This window comes from Anabrus simplex, chromosome 2, assembly GCF_040414725.1.
Source record: "Anabrus simplex isolate iqAnaSimp1 chromosome 2, ASM4041472v1, whole genome shotgun sequence".
Taxonomy (NCBI): domain Eukaryota; kingdom Metazoa; phylum Arthropoda; class Insecta; order Orthoptera; family Tettigoniidae; genus Anabrus; species Anabrus simplex.
The window spans coordinates 624,164,730-624,184,890 of NC_090266.1; the positions used below are offsets into that span (position 1 = coordinate 624,164,730).

Sequence of the window (20,161 nt, forward strand, 5' to 3'; positions counted from 1 at the left end):
TCCGCATCCGCACTTCCTCCATCCATACCCACATCTGCGAATGGTTATCCACATCCGCAAATGGTTACTCGCAGATAGATCTGTTAACATAATACAATAGGCCAGATACCTGGCACCGGAACCCCTACAGTCACCGGTTTATGATGGATTTTTTCTTGAGACAACTACCAACGTACTGACCTTTGTTCCTTCCTTCCTTCCATTAATTGCAGGCAGGAGCCAGTTAGGCTTAGGTCAGATTTACGGCTCTATGGTCTCAAGGCTCTTTAATATCACCATTCTCTCATACCACTGTCAAGGGTCACATAACCAAAAGCAAAAATATAAGAGTATACCAAAGTGAAAATCAATAAACTTATTTATAAATTATCAGCAAACTTATCTGCACTGCCATACAGTTTGCATCCGCGAAGACACTAACTTTGGGATATCCACATCCACGCAGGGCTCTAGTCATAACCCTTTGATTACACTGTAAATATGGGTGATACAAGCTTCACAAGTCCTGTATAGTGCACTATTTGGTATGCAACTTTCTAGAAAGTGAACAAGGATGGACTAAATTTGCACCTGAATATGTTCCTCATCCATTTATGAATCTACCAGCATTTACAATTGCAAACTGTCAATGACTTGCTATGCTAGGATATATAAGATATACCAGCAACAAACTACACCCATCTATACTACAATTAGTATACAAAGTCTCATTTGAATTCAGTGTGTGTGTGTGTGTGTGTGTGTGTGTGTGTGTGAGGAAGGGGGGGGGGGGGGGAAGGGGGAGTAAGTTTAACATGGGACTTATGGGGAGCTTTCAAATTTGAAATACACCCCAATAATATGAATAAGAATGATGGGTGCAGAACACAGAATGATCTAAAAAATTCTGATAAACTCAAACCAAAACTTCTGTTGTAAGGCACAAAACTTATTGAGAGGGACGGTACGGTTGTTTAAAATGTATTTCTTTACTTCAGTGATACTTGATTGTACTTGTCCCTCACCTTTCTTTCCTACCCTGCAAGTATGGTATTACAGATGCCCAAGAGAGATTCAGTTTACTATCTAGTAGGCCTAAGGTAAAACGGGACATTGAAATTGATGGGCAGTCAGATGGTTTGTTGTGGTTTGAGTAATCAGTCCATAGACTGGTTTAATGCAGCTCTCCATGCCTCAGTATCCTGTGCTAACCTTTTCATTTCTACGTAACCGCCACATCCTACATCTGCTCTAATTTGCTTGTCAAATTCGTACCTCAGTCTACCCCTACCATTCTTACCACCTACACTTCCCTCAAAAACCAACTGCACAATTCCTGGGTGTCTTAAAATATGTCTTGCCATTCTATCTCTTCTTCTGGTCAAATTTAGACAAATCGATCTTCCTCTCACAATTCGATTCAGTATCTCTTCATTCGTGATTCGACCTATCCATCTCACCTTCAGCATTCTTCTATAACACCACATTTCAAAAGCCTCTACTCTCTTTCTTTCTGAATTAGTTATTGTCCATCCATGTTTCACTTCCATACGTCACGCTCCAGACGAAAGTCTTCAAAAACATCTTTCCAATCCCTATATCAATGTTCGAAGTGAGCAAATTTATTTTCCTAAGAAAGGTTTTCCTTTCTGCAAAGGTTTCCTTAATATTCCTGTATGCAGCATCTACTTTTCCTAGGACCATACAACTCTCAACATCCTTGCACTTCTCCTTCAGCCATTCTTCCTTAGCTGTCCTGCACTTTCAATCCAATTCATTCTTGAATTGCCTGTATTCCTTTCTGCCCTCTTCATTTTTTGCATTCTTATCCTTTCCTTGTTCATGAAAAATCAAATGTCGTATGGCTTTCAGTGCCGGGATATCCCAGGACGGGTTCAGCTCGCCAGGTGCAGGTCTTTCTATTTGACTCCGGTAGGCGACCTGCGCGTCGTGATGAGGATGAAATGATGATGAAGACAACACATACAAGCAGCCCCCGTGCTGTTGGAATTAACCAATTAAGGTTAAAATCCCCCACCCGGCCAGGAATCGAACCCGGGACCCTCTGAACCGAAGGCCAGTACGCTGACCGTTCAGCCGAGTTGGACCTTGTTCATCAATCAGGTCTAGTATCTCCTGAGTTATCCATTGATTCTTAGGTGATTTTTCCTTTCTTCCTAAAATTCCTTCAGCAGCCCTGGAGACCTCATTCTTCACGACTGTCCATTCTTCCTCTATTGTGTTTCCTTCAGCCTTTCCATTCAGTCCTTGTGCAACATGTTCCTTGACACAATCCCTCACACTCTTTTCTTTCAACTTGTCTAGATCCCATCTCCTTGCCTTCCTTCCTTTCTTCATTTTCTTCAACTTCAGGTGGCATTTCATGACCAACAAGTTGTGGCCAGAGTCCACGTCTGCTCCTGGGAAAGTTTTGCAATTCAACACCCGGTTTCTGAATCTCCGCCTAATCATAATGAAGTCAATTTGATACCTTCCGGTGCCTCCAGATCTCGTCCACGTATACAGCCGTCGTTTGTGGTGTTTGAACCAAGTATTAGCAAGGACTAAATTGTTATTGGTGCAGAATTCAACCAGCCGACTTCCTCTTTCATTCCTTTGTCCCAATCCAAGTTCTCTTACTGTATTCTCTTCCTTGGCCTACCACTGCACTCCAGTCTCCCATCACAATAAGGTTCTCGTCACCTTTTACATCTTCTATCTCTTCATTTGTTCTTTCGATTTCTTTCTCATCCGCTGAACTAGTAGGCATATAAACCTGCACTATTGTGGTGGGCGTTCGCTTGGTGTCTATCGTGACAACAATAATCCTTTCACTAAATAATCCTTTCACTATGCTGGTCATAGGAGCTTACCCACTCCCCTATTCTCTTATTCATTAAACCAACTCCTGCATTTCCTCTGTTTGATTTTGTGTTTATAATCCTGTAGTCGCCTGACCAAAAATCCTGCTCTTCCTGCCAGCGTACTTCACTTATACTAACTACATCTAACTTTAGTCTATCCATCTCCCTTTTTAGATTCTCTAACCTACCACAACGATTCAAACTTCTAACATTCCACGCTCCAACTCACAGAATGTCAGTGTCATTCTTCCTGATGAATGTCCCCTGTCGTGTAGTCCCTACCCGGAGATTTGAATGGGGGAGTATTTAACCTACAGAATATTTTACCCTGGAGGAAGCGATCATCAGTACATTATTCATACAGAAGGAGCTGCATGTCCTCAGGAGTTAGTTACGACTGTAGTTTCCCGTTGCTGTCAGCCGTGTAGCAGTATCAACACAGCTACGCCATGTTGAGTATTATTAAAGGCCATATCAGTCAATCATCCAGACTGTCGCCCTTGCAACTTCCGAAAGCTGCTACCCCGCTTTCAATGAACCATTTGTTAGTCTGGTCTCTCGACAGATACCCAACCAATATGGTTGCACCTCCGGCTCGGCTATATGGTTCATTGGGGCATGCAAGCCTCTCCACCGCGGCAATGTCACATGGTTCATAGAGGAGGAGTCAGATGGTATCAAATTAAAATGCCTGTTCACTACTGTTGAGGGTATACAATTATTTGTACAGTATTATAAATTGGTCCTACATTTCTACATTGGTTTTCAATAGTGAGGATATATTCCAGGTTTCCTTCACTATTTTGATCTTCTCATTTTCCTTTCAGTCTCAGCATTACTAGTGGTAGAATTTACTGTATTTACGCTAATAATCCCCACACCATAATTTTAGGAAAGCTCATTTTAAATAATTAAATGAACTAAACTTCCTCCCATTAAAGAGTAACATAGGCATAAACAAACATTTCATATCACTCCACGAGGTCCACATGTTCCTTACGCAAATATGAACACGTAATTTACGGATATAGCTGCTTTGCCTGAACATATTTGAAAAATACATTATCACTGTTATAAAATATATTTGCCATGAAAATTATCAAGTAGGCCTAGGCATTTAATTAACCTGAACTTGCAGCAGGCTCAATTCCCTGTAGATCGAAAGATTCGTTGTTTCTTGCATCACTAGTATCCTCTCCTAAATTACTTATAAATTTGTTACACACCACGTCAAAAACACTTTTCACACACTGTATTTTCTTTATGCAGATATTAACACGACTGGTGATGGATAATTCTTTTTCGTGCAATGTAAACAGATGAAACAGACACACCGGCGAACTTGAATATGGTAAAACCTTGTTAATTCGAAGTTGCTGGGATGCAAAAATCGGACTTTGAATTACGTGATTTTGAATTAACCACCAACTCGTACTTCAGAAATGCCCACGTCAAAAAATATTCTAAGATCCGTTATTGCATGCAATTAACATTGATTCACAGTTTAAACCTTTCAAATGCAATGGAAAAGAACTACACCACAATGTATCCAACAAGGTGCATTTAAAATAATGCCCTTGGATAACTCACTGACAAACATTACCTCACGCAACGAAAGAAAAAGATCAAAGACGAGAAGTCTATGCTGGCACCCCTGTGCAAGTACTTTATTAATTGGATTACTGTACTGTATGCATTTTTAGATGCCTTGTATTTGCACAGAAAGTACCCGACGCCCTTAAAACATTGTGGCTTATCAAACTTTCCTATGGCGAAGAGAGAATATATCAAAGTATAATAAACATATATGTTTCGGTTGGGTGCGAGGTCATTCCGCAATAAAAGGGAACGAAAGAGCTGACCAATTGGCCAAAGAAGCTTGTAATTCTAACTTGTCAGAGAGTTATACTAAATGCCCAATTTCTTTTGTCAAAAGAACCGTAAAGGATGAAATGCTGTCTCGCTGGAATGAACTGTGGTTAGCAAGTAAGTATGGCTCAGTAACCAAAGACCTGTTTTTTCCAAATGTATATAGTAGGCTGGGATGTAAATATATAGTGTGCAACTTTCATTTAACTCAAGTGCTATCAGGTCATGGTAAATTTAATGCTTACTTCGAGCGATTCAAAATTCCAACACAAAATGGCTCACTATGCTTCTGCACTGAAGACATTAAAACTGTAGAACACATTCTGTTCAACTGTCCTGCTTTTGAGAGAGCACATTTTGAACTTAAGATGCATTTGTTAAAAAACATATATAATTTGATACTGTCTGCTTATTAGCTACTTAACATATGTATTGTATATATATTGTATGTCTGGTATTTTAAATATTAGTACGGTACTCTTAGTATTAAGGATTGTATATATCATATCTCATACTTTTATTTTTCCAATTCTGTTCATGTCTATTTTGCTGTTTATGTATTTTGAATTTTATCAGAGAAATTGTATATTTTGTATAAACTACAACCCTAACATACCTCATGGTAAAATAGGGTTCACAGCACTTTGGAGATTAAATAAATAATAATATGACGAGGGGAGGAAGTCTTTCGCTTCTGTCTGCATTGCAACACCTTTTGAAAGGTCTGTTTGGACTAGGCATAAAAATACAATGCAGTTTCATAGGCATTGATAATATTGTTCGTTGGTTACGAATCGATTATAATTATGAGCCACGCTTTTACGCCAACTGTCAGCATTGCCAGCGTTCGCGGATTCTGCTTCTTCGCACACTGCCTGTTACGTGATACTGTGGCATTATTTAAAACGCTGAATACAAAATAATTATGATTTCACTTGAACTTAGAAGTTATTAAACAAACTGTCAACACATCGAAGTGTGAGAAAGTGCAGAAAGCTACCTCTACACTTTCCGGAAGATGCATTCTATTATGACATGGAGAAATTTTGAATTTAAATTACCGAGTAAAATACTTTTTTTTTAATGTAAAGGCAGTTTTTAATTAAAAGTCTGAATTGTTTTCCATTTAAACATCTTCCATCTGCAGTTACACAAAGCATAACTGTACACCCAATATCGAAAAATATCGAAAACTAGGTGAACCAGGAGCGTTGCCCACATTGACGGAAAAAGCACCCCAATTTCGTGCCTCAATTTTTTTTTAATATGCAGGGATTATTAGTGTAAATACGGTATATCTCTTGCAATTTTTGTTCTTTGAAGTGATGTAGGGTGTTCTAATTTGGACTATTCATCATCATCATCATCATCATCATCGTTGGTTTGCCCTTCCAGCGAGCCGGGTAGTGTGTTTGAAAACGAGCATCTTCCACAGTTGCCTATTCAAAAAGATTTTGTTGTCCATGACAGATTCCCAATTCCATCCTCTTCTCTCCACATCTTCACTCATCTTCTTTTTGCTCTTCCAGCTGGTCTTCTAACTGTAATTCTTTTTAACAAATAAGCACATTCGTTTAACATGCTCAAACCATTTATGACCTAAGTCTTTCCTCCATCGATTTTGACTATTGTTCTTAATAACTAACTAAATTTTCTTTGCTTTAAGAAGCCTAATATCAGTATTTCTGTAACTCTTGAGAATGATCTATATCTAATAATCTATGGTTTTCGGAGATGCCAAGGTGCCGGAATTTAGTCCCGCAGGAGTTCTTTTACGTGCCAGTAAATCTACTGACACGAGGCTGACGTATTTGAGCACCTTCAAATACCACCGGACTGAGCCAGGATCGAACCTGCCAATTTGGGGTCAGAAGGCCAGCACCTTAACCATCTGAACCACTCAGCCCGGCAATCAATATCTCAGTCACACCATCCCACCCTTTCACATCCTAATAGTTTCAATGTAATATATTATATGATATATTATACAGGGTGAAGCGAAATTCGCACACTCGGGTGTCACAGCACGACTCCTCACATGCCAGCAATAAAAAAAAGTATCTCACAAAAATTCATCCTGCAAGTATATCCAGCAGAAAAAGGATGTTGAAGAGTGGCAATCTGGCAACACTGTAACCACATGTATGGTAACTACCTCTGTTAGCACATATTAGTCATGCTGTACAGTTGGTGCAGTGGATAGAGTCTTGGGTTAGCATGCAGAAGGTCGAGGGTTCGATCCTGGGTTGAGGCGCATTTTTTATTTGTTAATTTCCATCAGACATTACATACTGTAATACAGCAAGACACCGTATCTTAGGTCACATGTATCCTACATTTACAACATTTTGTAATGCTGAACGCAACAAATACGTGGTTAGACAAATAAGAAATAGACAGTTGAAACAAATGACCTGTCATAGGACAGAATAACTCCACAAACAATATCACTTTTGAGATGCTAAAGACGATAGCACAGTACAATAACACAACATCTACTAGTCATTTACATACTAGATGTAATTTTTATGTGCGCTCATATGTAGCACATTAGCAATAATACTGTCCATATTCATGACCGCATGACCTTCACAACAGAATACGTTGTCCTCAGAACAACAGATGTTCAAAGCGACCTCCCTTCACGTCCAAACCTTGTGCAACCCGCCGGATGATACAGCTCTGGACCCTTCGCAGCATAGCCGCATCCACAGTAGCAAGAGCAGCATGAACACTTGCTACCACTTCTTCCACATTTGTCGGCGGATAGTGTACACATGCTCCTTCAGGTGTCCCCACAGGAAGAAATCCTGGGGAATTAGGTCAGGTGAACGCGGTGGCCATACAACTGGACCTCCACGTCCAAGCCATTTCCCTGGAAATGTTCTGTCCAAATACTGTCGCACATTAATTCCAGAGTGTGGAGGTGCACCATCATGTTGGAACCATATCCTCTGCCGAACATGTAGTGGAACATCTTCCAGTACATCAGGCAGACAGTTTCAGAGGAATGCATGATACCTTTGTGCAGTCAACCGGTGGGGCAACATGTAGGGACCCAAACATCTGTCGCCCAATATTCCGGCCCAGACGTTGATACCAAAGCATACTTGATATCCACAGTTGCGGGTGATGTGCGTGTTAACCTCATAACAATGGTGGGCATTGTGCATATTGAAGACACCCTCACGAGTGAATGCTGCTTCATCCCACAATAGTACGGTGTTCACGAAGTCATCGTTGGGTTCATGTTGTTGTTGGAACTATTCACAGAATTGCATCCGCTGATGGCGATCTGCAGGATGCAGGTGTTGCGTGAAACAATAATAATAGGGGTGCAGCCCATGCTCGTGCAGCACGTTAACGACGTGCGTTGCGAGACACACAGCTGCCTTACTACGCTACGTGTACTTCGCTGAGGTTCTTGGTGTATGACCTCCAGAATAGCTTCCTCAGTAGCTGGAGTACGGCGAGTCCATGGACAACCTCTGTCACGCAATGGTGGAAGGAGAGAACCTGTCTCCCACAGGCGCAGCTCCAGAAGAGGAAACACATTTTTATCTGGATGGCGTCGACGAGCATATATAGCAGCATATTCACGAGTGGCAACACCAGCCCAGTTATCAGATGCACCAAGGACCAGAAGCACATCCACATATTCATCGTTTGTGTATGCCATACGCCTGCCACACTGGTTTAGAAGTTTACAATGACATTCGATACGTGTACACACGTGCATTGGAGTCTGTCACGGGCGTGTTACTCCGCTCGCCATACACTATGTAATAAACACACTGTCAGTCCTACGCGCTGTTCCACCTAACGCGCATTACCCCTCTGACAGATATTGTTCTGCATGATGCATCCCAACACCGCTACTTGTGAAATGGTTGGTTTCGAATTACACTGTTTCCCTAACAGTAATAGATGTTATGTTTCCACAATCCCATCAATAGAATAATAATAATAATAATAATAATAATAATAATAATAATGCATTGAGATACGTACTAAACAGCATGCAGTTACCAGACGCAATGTTGAAAGGCATAATTAATAGGACCATGGTGATAACACATACAAATTTTAACCGAGTTTGGGCATTGTTCGCAAAGCATATTGCTAGGCCTACTGGTAACATAAGGCTCTAACGAAATGTAATGGACCTGAATGAGGCAAGAATAATAGTTGGTACTAATATATGGGACCACTGGAGTAGGGTACAAAGAAAACTTGTTTTGCATCTAGTAGATGAAGTGGTGCGAATAAATTCACGTCCACAACGTGGAAAAGGCGTCTTTCAAAGCTGACCAATGAAAACGACTGTTCGCCCATTTCTAGGATCGTAGTATGTAAATGCAAATGGTTTCTAGAGGACCCGCTGCAATCGCTATTGACGATATACCATACCACCTGGACTACATTTACGAAATAAAACACATACGCCTCAACCCTCGATCGACCCCACGACCTCCTGCATGCTAACCCAAAACTCTATCCACTGCACCAACTGTACAGCACGACTAGTATGTGCTGACAGAGGTAATTACCCTACATGTGGTTACAATGTTACCAGACTGCCACTCTTCAACGTCCTTTTTCTGCCGGATATATTCACAGGACGAAAGTTTGTGAGAGACATTTTTTTACTGCTGGCATGTGAGGAGTCGTAATGCGATGCCCGAGTGTGCAAATTTCACTTCACCATGTATATTATATTATATTATACTACTGCAGAGTTTCTTTCTTGAGTAACTATTGGCTGATTGTAAGAGTGTAACTCTTGCCAGTATAAATCATAGAAACAAAGACAGTGCCAGTAGACTACCGGTACACATTTACGAAGCCTTACCTTCTGCTATCTCCAACCTCACTTCTGATTATTACCAGCATTTTTCGTATTATTTCCGGGCTATCCACAGCATCTTCTTCGTACCACACTAAAAGTTTAACTCTCACTGACCTTCCAGACTTTTATGTATGTGGAGTCACTTGGTTGATGTAAAAATTTCTTTCAAGAACATCCTTCTTGCTCCACTCTCTCTCTCTGACTGGTTCACCAAGGATATATATTACCATGTGCCTCTATCACCCATGTCCGATTATCCATTTGAGTACCTGCACCTTCCTGGGCAATATGTATTACTCTAACCTTAAAATCTTGGTTTATCCTTTTGTATTTTTTTTTTTAATGGGGAGATGGCATGACAATAGATAAGCGAGTTTAAGCAGGAAGTGCTTTGTAAATTAGATACTATCTGTGCTACATTTGGTATCTCCAATTATCCACTCTCCACTAATACTAGTTATGGCAACTAAATAAGAATTATGGGAGGATAGTGATGTACATTTCTGAGGAATCTGTCTTGCCCAGTGATTTTCGTCTTATTTGCGTTCTTGGAGTCTTCATCCAGGTCCTACGTCATTCCTACTTGTTCTTCTGTACTGAAAGTGTGAAACATTAGCACTGTATCTTTATTTGGTCCTCCTCTTACTTACTGTTTCTCAAGCTTTCATCTTTTTTGTGAATCTTCCTAACCATGTACTAGTTGAAGAAATGAAGTAAATTCACTAAGATTCAATTCATCCTTGCACAATCGTATCAATTGTTGAGTTATGTATGATTAAAAATATGCCTTCCTTACCAAAGATTCAGGAGAATTAATACGAAATTTAACCAAGCTGGAGTTTAGTCTAAGTAAGATATGTATAAGTTCTTATTTGCATATATCCAGTTAAATTTATGATAAGCTCAGGCTTTCACCTTTTATTTATGGAAAAGCCAAGTAAAGTTAATTCACAAAATTTTATTTTTCATCAGTCGTCATGTTAGTATAAGTTAGTAATGTATGTATATGTGCGTTGGCATATCTAGCCAAAGATTTGGAGTTTTTGTAAACAGAGCCAAATTCAGAGCTGAAGTTTGTAAAAATAATGTATTTTGCACTCAAATTGTATAATGCTGAATCTACTGAAAATTTGTGCTAAGCTTGTCTAGACTCCCTTCATGTTGTTCAGCAAAATTCATAACTTTGGTAGAATTCAAGCTGTGTAATTATAAAATTTTGTACGTGGTTGTGCGCTTCAGATAAGTGTAAAAAGGTCATAATGTTTACATATGGTCAGTTTCCATATTGAGCTGGTCTCGAGCACTCCTATTTTATGGTGTTTGTATTACAAATGTAATTGCTCCCTTGTTGATGCTTCACATTACTGACACATTAGCTTACCAATTAAATAGTTTAAATTTGGCATGTTAAAAAACTGAACTCCATTTTTCACCTTTCTTTATTTTGTCCTACCCACAGATAAGTTATATTTTGGGTCCCACATTATCCATTACTGCACTGTAATTTAGTATGATTCACATTTTCCACAGCGCATTCTCTCTGGTGTTTTGAGATGAAAAGTTAAGAGATCCGCTAGTATAACGGAACTCGCTCTGCGATTCCAGGTAGCATATCTAGTAGGAAGGGTTTCCAAGATATCTAATGTGTAGCATGATAAGTGTTCCTAGTGTACCTAGAAGAGACCAACTGTGTAGCACTAACACAGTAGCAGACAAAACATCAGTATTTTATTAAAGCTATTACAGAGCACATTATCTGAATATGTAAGAGCACGGTTGGTAAGAGGCACAACAGCTTTGAACAGGAATTTCATATATCTATATAAATAAAATTACCATTATGTCTGCACACTTCAAATTTTTGCCTCATTCTTAGCTTTTATGTATGATCAGGTATACAGAAGTCGAAAGTAGGTCCAGTTCTATTTTTATCAGTCTGTTTGTTTTTGTCAACGTAATAGGAAAATGGCTGAACCAAATTTCTCAAAACTCTGTATTTAAGTTCAGTGAGAGCTGGGGTGTGCACTAGGCTGCAAATTATTTGACTAATATACAGTAGTGTAGCAATAATAAGGGGAACAAAGAGAAAATGTCAAATTTCTCCATTAATTTTTTATGTACAGTTTTACGATACAGCTAAGTTGTGAACAATATAATTCCATTATTTGATATTTCATACTTTTTTACCACACAAGGAATAACAACTGAGATATTTGTGATTATTACATTTTTCACAAACATCTAAATATCCATTGAAATATCTATAAGACATACAACAAATATGACAGATAACCTTATTTCCAAGCTTTTATGTCCAATAAAATTTAGCCGCACGAGCTATAACAATGCACATATTCACAAATTTTCATTTTTATTGCAAAGTCCATCAAGGGCAAGCATCGCTGATGTGGGAATATTATACTATCGGCCAAGGTAACAAACTAACAGGAAATGGTGGTGGTTATAAGGTTTGTTTTGATAATCCAAAAATCCATCTAGTTATTAGCTCCTACTGATCAGGAAGATCTCCGTCGAAATAAAAACATGCAAGGAAGACCACTCTACGAATGAGTGGGAAAAGGAATCAATAAGACCCCATGCCTCAAATGTCCTAATACTGTTTAGCTGGAAGAAAACAAAATGTGATGGCCTACTATGTCATGAGCCCCTAAAACTTAGCAATAACAAAGAATGACTATTATTGTTAGCTGATGTGTGTTCTGTCTCTACTACCCCTCTTCTCTGCCAGATGCCATCACTGCTGTAATTACAAAAACTAACCAGTCAATAACAGGTATACAATAGTTACTAGTACCGCACTGGTAACTTCTCGACATTCTTAAAGCATCCTTTTTTCGCTGCTTAGCTTACGATGACAGGGATACACTTGTCTGGTAAAGATGTTGATTCCCATAGGGAACCTGAAATATTTGCTCCGAATGAGTAAATTTATAATACCAATATAGTTGGTCTGTTATTGGACATTATAAATCTTCCAGCTAACTCATTCCTGATTGCCAGCATTTTGCCCCAGTGTGCTAAGTTGGGTTCATCAGTTGGTAAATAGCACAACTAGAGCCCAACTTAGCACACTGGGGCAAAAGGCTGGCAATTAGGAATGAGTTAACTGGAAGATTTATTATGTCCAATAACGGACCAACTATATTGGTATTACGCTTGCCTGGCGCATCACTGTTACAGCACAACAAATCAGTCATGCAGTCCTTTGGACTTTTTTCCTCTGTGACAAGTTTCTCCTTTAACTGCCAGTGTGCAATCCAGTTCATAGTTGAAAAATAGGTGAGCTTCATCCACATTAAAGACGTCCTTTGGTTTGAATCATACAACCAGCTTTGGGAGATTTTCCTCCCATAGCTGAATTGTTAGGCAACACTCTCACCAGTAAACATTTTTTTCACCAGCCCATGACTCTCCATAAACCAGAAAGTCCATACATTTGAAGCTGAAAAATGTTCTCAACACCCACTTTTTTGCAGTCCTTGAAGCTTTTTCTCACAGGACGTTACCATCCACTGAAGTTCTCGACTGCCAAACTTGTTGATACCAAGAATAGAGGACTGCTCCCATACCGGAATACCCCTATTCCTTCTCTGTTTCTCTCTTCTTTGTATACATCCCACATTTTTCCACCTGTTCCTATTATCTCCTGTTTTTTCTCTACTATAGTTTTCAGTACGGAAGCAGGTAAGCGAAACCATTTTTAAACTTCAACTTTCTTTTCGGTGGGATTTCTTTCGACTTACTCTATAATCCAAAGGTTTCTTCTTTGCAAGATTTCACATGCTTTAAAGGTCGTTTCATCTTATAATAAGTAAACTGAATCACTCTCATGTAAAGTGCAAGTTTTCACCAGCTAGCAACACATAATAACAATGTTATTGATTATGCATCTCATTAACTACTTTTACAGCTTTTAGAGAAGCTGAGGTGCCGAAATAATGTCCCTGCTGAACAATAAAGCAAGTTCACCCCCTACTGCTTCCCCAGTGCTTGCTGTAATTACCACATAGAAGGGATGATAACATGAAGATTCATAGTTATCTCGTACCTGTCCTTTTGTGAGATACTGTTCCTTGAAAACAGTTTGATTGAAGATTTGGCGTTGATAGGACTGAAACTTCTGTAATCTGAAAAAAATCTTATAATGAAATAATAAAGGTCAAATCCACCTCTTCAATACAATTTATATAAATCAATATTTCAATCAATCAATTAAATTGCCTATTATCTGCAATTAGGGCTGTCGCTCAGGTGGCACTTTCATTATCTATTATTTACCTAGCTTTTTCTTAACTATTTTCATAGAATTTGGAAATTCATTAACATTTCCTTTCATAAATTATTCAAAACCCTTACTCCTCATCCCATAAATGAATATTTGGCCCACTTTGTCCTCTTGAATTTAAACCTTATTTTCATATTATGATCTTTCCTACTTTTAAAACCTCCGCTCAAGCTTATTCATCTACTAATGTCATTCCACGCCATCTCTCCAATGACAGCTCGGAACATGCCACTTATTACAAGTAATGAAAATCATTGCGTTTTATTGAGTTGTACTGAACAGGTGAAAGAGAAATAAATTTCTTACATTTATCATAACATGCCACTTAGTCAAGCATCTTGTCTCCTAACTTCCAAATCTTCCCAGCCCAAAATTAGCTACATGTTCGTAACACTACTCTTTTGTCAGAAATCTCCTAGAACTAATCATGCTGCTTTCCTTTGGATCTTTTCCAGTTCTCATATAGAGTAGTCCTGGTGAGGGTCTCATACACTGGAACTATACTCTAATTGAGGTTTTACCAGAGACACATATGCTCTTTCCTTTACATCCTTACTACAGCCCCTAAATAAGCTCAAACCCAGGTGAAGAGATCTGTAGCCTTTCTTTACAACCTCATAAATGTGATTACCCTAATGAACATCAAACACACAGGTATTTATATTGATCCCCATGATGTACTATCACTCCAACAACACAGTAATTAAAATTGAGAGAATTTTTCCTCTAGGTGAAACTTACAATCTGACTTTTTTCATCCTATTCACCATCGTATCACTGTCCACTGTTCACCTCACAACAAATGTATTTTCTTGTCTAGGTCTTTTTGTAGTCGCTCACAAGGCTGTAACTTATTTATTACTCTACACAGTATAACATCATTCAAAAATAACTTTATCTATGATTTCAGTTCTTTACTCAATATAATTTATATATCTGTACCCTGGAAGCAAACTACACTATGTCACAAAAGCAATATTTTTCAGGAGAGCCAAATAAAGAATTTGTTTGTCAATAAAGTTTTATCGCAATTATCCTGTGGCTGAAATGAAGAGCACTGACTAGTGTACATGTGCCAGTGTGAAAATTTAATGAAATAACATTGTTAGTATTTGAAAATGGGCTTAAATGGACATGATGTTCTTTGCCTCTGAAAAGAATTAACTTAGAAGTAACTTCTTGTGTAATGTCTCCAAATTAAAACCTTTATTTACTGCATACTTGGAAATTACTTAGACATTATTTTAGCAGTTTACACTTATTCAGATTCACAGTAGTAATGATGATGATGAATAACAGTAAAACCTCAATAGACACATAAACAAACATGGCAAGAATGCCCACAATTCAGTCATCATCGGAATCGGAATATTTCAGGTTCCAGTAAAACGCATGACACTCTGATGGTAGAAATGACAGTAATGACAACAGACCATGGTATTTGTCCTTGGAGATTGGCTTACTTGTTTCACTAATCACATTAAGGTCCACAGACAGCTTTGAAAATTTTCATGCATTCCTTTTCAGATTCACGTCCAGAAAGTTGATATTTGTGTCTAAAGATCTCTTGAAGTACAATACACCTACATTTTCTTGGTGAACTTCTAAGTGAACACATGCTGAAAGCAATAGAGGCTGCCTACTTGTGGTTACCTTTTGAAATATGAATGGTGAATTCTGAGAGGAAGTGTAAAGAGGTTTAAAATCCTTGAAGTCCTGCAATTCCATGTTGCAAACATTGTATTTGGTTGAGCATTGATGAACCAATTGCTGCCAGTCCCAAGGCATCACAATATAAAGTGCTTTCATTTTCTTCCCCTTTCTTTCAATCATGGCAAGCACTGCGTCCACCTCCATGTGTGTGCATGTCCTTTCAGTAAAAAATTTCTGCATTATGGCATTGATTTGTGGATACTTATGTTGAATCCAAGAAAAGCACATGATCATACACATATTCAACAGTTGTCAATCCAAATAGTAATTTCCTCCGCATCTGAATTTGGAATGGTGCAGCTAGCCCATTTCCAAAGAGCTGAAGCTAATTCGTTGCCTCCTCGGCCCCCTTCGGATTTGTCCCACATCAAGCAACAAGCAGAACTATCAGAGGAGTCAAATATTGTAAAATTGAATGCCTAGAGTTTTTGTTTGTAGAAACGAATGCATTTAGTGAAAAGAGGAGTAGATAGACAAGACACTTCTGAAGATCGGCCGTTATTACTTTATGCTTTGGGTTATCCTTTGCTATTTGTGTATCCATGCTTTTCATATCATAACACGTTTTAGATTCCCAAAGATGTGCCTCATATGCACATTGTAAGATTTTTTTTTTTTTTTTTACTACTGAGACACATAGCCTTCCAGTTTTACTGTAAAAGAATCATAGGTGTCGCAAGTATCTATCCCTGGTGGTTTGAAAGATAAATTAAATTTCTTATTAAATACATCTGCATATAGTCAATTTTTGATGATGATGATGATGATGATGATGATGATGATGCTTGTTTAAAGGGGCCTAACATCGAGGTCATCAGCCCCTAATGGTACGAAATGAAATAACCAAAAGTTCAAATTCATCCACTGACAAAAATAAAATTAAAAATGTCATGAAGAATGAATGGATGGACTGAACCCAACAAAAACAAACAAACAAACAAACAAACAAACAAACAAACAAACAAACAAACAAACAAACAAACAAACAAACAAACAAAAAACAGTGGATCAGACTCAAAAAAAAATCGTAAATAATAGTATTACTGACCAAGGGACCACTTATAAAGCACAATGATGCTTGATGTCTAAAGGGGTGCAAAATCCACGTCTAAGGCCCCACAGAATGGTACATGTCGTGAGTAAAGTAGAACCATAGTATTTGTCATGTTGGGGTACCAATCAAAAGTAGCGAAGACTCACGGTGTTCCAAACAAGACGGTACTACTCATAAGTATTGCACTTTGTACAGGGAATGCAGACCTATGGTGTTTCTCACACAATGGCACCACTCATAGCCAACGCAAACCGATAAGGTTCCTCACCTAGGTGTACTAACCACAGGGACTTGCACTATCCCGTGGTGTTCCTCACATAGTGGGTACTAATCACACGCAACGCAGACCCACGGTGCCGCTCAACTCTACGCCCAGACCTGCGGTGTTGCTCACATGGGTACGACGCATGGGTACGACGCATGGGTACTGGAAACCCCCCGGCCAGCCTATTTACTGCTACTAATCACAAACTTATTTCGTACCTACTTTAATGGTACTACTCGCAAGTACAGGCAATCCATGGTGTTCCCCGCATGATGGTACGAATCAAAAGTAGTTTATGGTTCTAATTCAATCATCCCTTGGTCGCCCCTTTCAGTCGCCTCTCACAACAGGCGGGGGATACCGTGGGTGTATTATTCGTCTGCGTCCCCCACCCACAGGGGGTAAAGAGAGAGAAAGAAGAAAGAAGGGATCCGTCACTTTGAAAAATGAAGTAACGGACGAAGAAAGGCAAGGGCCACGAAGGGCGTGAAAATGAAAGACTCCCTAGGCCTCGAATGCTCTAATACCGTCGGGGTCGGAAAAGAACAAGAGTTGACCAAGGGAGGTCGGATAGGATAGACGAAAGTGAGGAACCTGGCACAAGTGGAAGCAATGCCACGACTCAGCTAAGGGTCCCCGTGGTCGCCAATCCACACTCCCAAGTTGAGAGCCCCTTGAGCCCCTTTTAGTAGCCTCTTACGACAGGCTGGGGATACTACGGGTGTATTCTACATGTGTGTCCCCCATGCGCAGGGGTTAGTGTGTTTGGTCCGCGAGAGGTATTTTATTTCCCTCAAGTCCGCCGGCAAGCCAGTTAGGAACCCACTATCCGCCACCTGGGATGCGCCATGTGGGTGTATCACCTCTCCCCCTGCTACGCCAGCGTAGTAAGTTCGCGGAGTCTTTTTTTAGCCATATTGTGAGGTTCAATGTTATTTTGTTCACAGAATTCCTCATATAAAGCATACATTTTCTCAATATTTAGATGTGACTCCAAGAACTTCCTTTCCGATCTTTCCCTACTGTAGTAACTGTCGTATGTTGGAAAAGAATCAATATGATTGCAAACGTTATCTATAATCACTTAGGTAGTTTTCTTACTTGGAGTGTGTTTTCCTCTTTGATCAGGTTCTACCAATCCACCTGGCATTTACTTCTTGAAGGCAGTAATAGCAACTGTGTTGGAAATACAGGAGTGTATTGAGAAACATGGCTTTTTATACTGGTACTAGTCTCTTATTCACAGAAAATCTGTATAAGAAAGAATTGGCTTTCGATTTAGAACCCAGTCTACTCCTACAACGTGCAATTAGTTTTGTTTCTATGCACAAACAAATAAATTGCCTTTTCATATCATTACTTTTTTGTGCATCCCAGTATGAATGGAAGATTTCCGTCCTCTCTATTTCCGTAATTTTTTCATGACAACGCATCCTACAGGAACATGGTGGTTTCATTACTCTGTCCTGTACAATCTTGCCTGTTCCACTTTCATGAGCTTTCCCTGTTGCGTAGCTTGCTTTGCGCTTGTTTCATAGCCACTGACTTGGATTTCTAATAAGTTTATTTCCTTGCTGACGAATTACTGTTTTGTTTAAAACCTTGTGACTAACCGTGGGTTCACTGTCAGTTACACTATTCACAGCCCTAAGAGGATTATCAAAAATGTCAGTAGTGTGATTGTTCAGATGAAGAGAGGAACCATTATCAGAATCTTTTTCAGAACTTTCCTATTGTTCAGATGAAGAGAGGAACCATTATCAGAATCTTTTTCAGAACTTTCCTCAGGAGAAGGCACGTAACCTATATCATTTTCAGAGTTATCAGGTTCACTGCTGCTGCTACTTAATAGTAAATCAACATTCAATACATCTACAGGTGGCACTTGTTCCCTTACTTGTTGACTTAAAAGTGGGACACGAAGCCTGTCCTGATGTTGCAACCGTACCCTGATGTAACAGCACAAGACTGGTTAATGACATCTACTAAAGTAACCTTGCTTGTTCATAAGTGGATTACGATATTGTTGCAGAAGATGCAAGCTGTGTAACTGTTCGCCTCATGTCCAGTATAACTTTATTGCTTACCTGGCAAATCTATAGGATTTCTATCCTATACATATCCTCTGCTGATTGTAGAATCCTTTGTCCCCTGGACAACAATTTTTCATCAACTAAATAGGGTATTTTAAATTTCACTTCAGAATTAACTCATTAAACACACTGCACACAACACTGCAGCTTTCTGTTTAACAGTCTCACATTACTCTGACAACAGCTGTCGCATTACTAGTGTTACACAACACTCAACATTATCAACAATGTGGATGAGTCAGAGCCAAATGACGTTATGTCCAGATGGTGTTCTTTGCCTCTGCTCGGCATTGGACACTGTTGGCATAGTGTTGCACACAGTGCCCTATATCACTAGAAAGAGCAGAAAGCACATAGTAGCACTATCAATCAATCAATACTAATCTGCATTTAGGGCAGTCGCCCAGGTGACAGATTCCCTATCTGTTGTTTTCCTAGCCTTTTCTTAAATGATTTCAAAGAAATTGGAAATTTATTGAACATCTCCCATGGTAAGTTATTCCAATCCCTAACTCCCCTTCCTATAAATGAATATTTGCACCAATTAATGAATATTTACCCCACTATGCCCAAACATGAAAAATGTAAAAAACTGGACATAGTGTAGTTTGCTTTAGGGGTACAAATATAACAAACATAAAGGTCCAATAATATTCTCCTACTCTTATTCTCTGACTTCTATTTCCTAGACATTTAGCTGCCCATTCAACTACTCTTGTGTAGTCCAACAGCCCTCATTTTTGTCAGTAACCTCCTATGATCTAACCCATCAAAAGCCTTGGATAGGTCAATAGTGATAGACCATTTGATCTCCTGAATCTAAAATATCTGGTATACCTCGTTGGAAACCTAGAAACTGGGCTTAACTGGAATAACCTTTCCCAAACATGAACTGTATTCTATCACACCAGCTAGCAATTTTGCAAACATGTCTAATATAATCAGAATAAATGCTTTCCCAAAGCTTACAAAAACCACATGTTACACTGCCTGGCCTGTAATTATCTGTTTTATGTTTATCGCCCTTTCCATTGTACAGTACAGTAGGGCTACTATTGAAACTTTACACTTACTTGGTATCACTCCTGCATGCAAACAGCCATCAAGTGATTATTTCAGATATGGCACTATATTCCAATCCATTGCCTTTAAATAACTCCAGAAATCTT

The 20,161-nt window shown here is 39.1% G+C and overlaps 1 protein-coding gene across 2 annotated transcripts in view; it reads right to left on the minus strand.

Moving 5' to 3' along the window:
* The window catches only part of LOC136864273 (RING1 and YY1-binding protein), a 189,734-nt gene that overhangs the window by 71,541 nt on the left and 98,032 nt on the right, over window positions 1-20,161 (minus strand). The gene's annotated exons all lie outside the window — the stretch shown is intronic.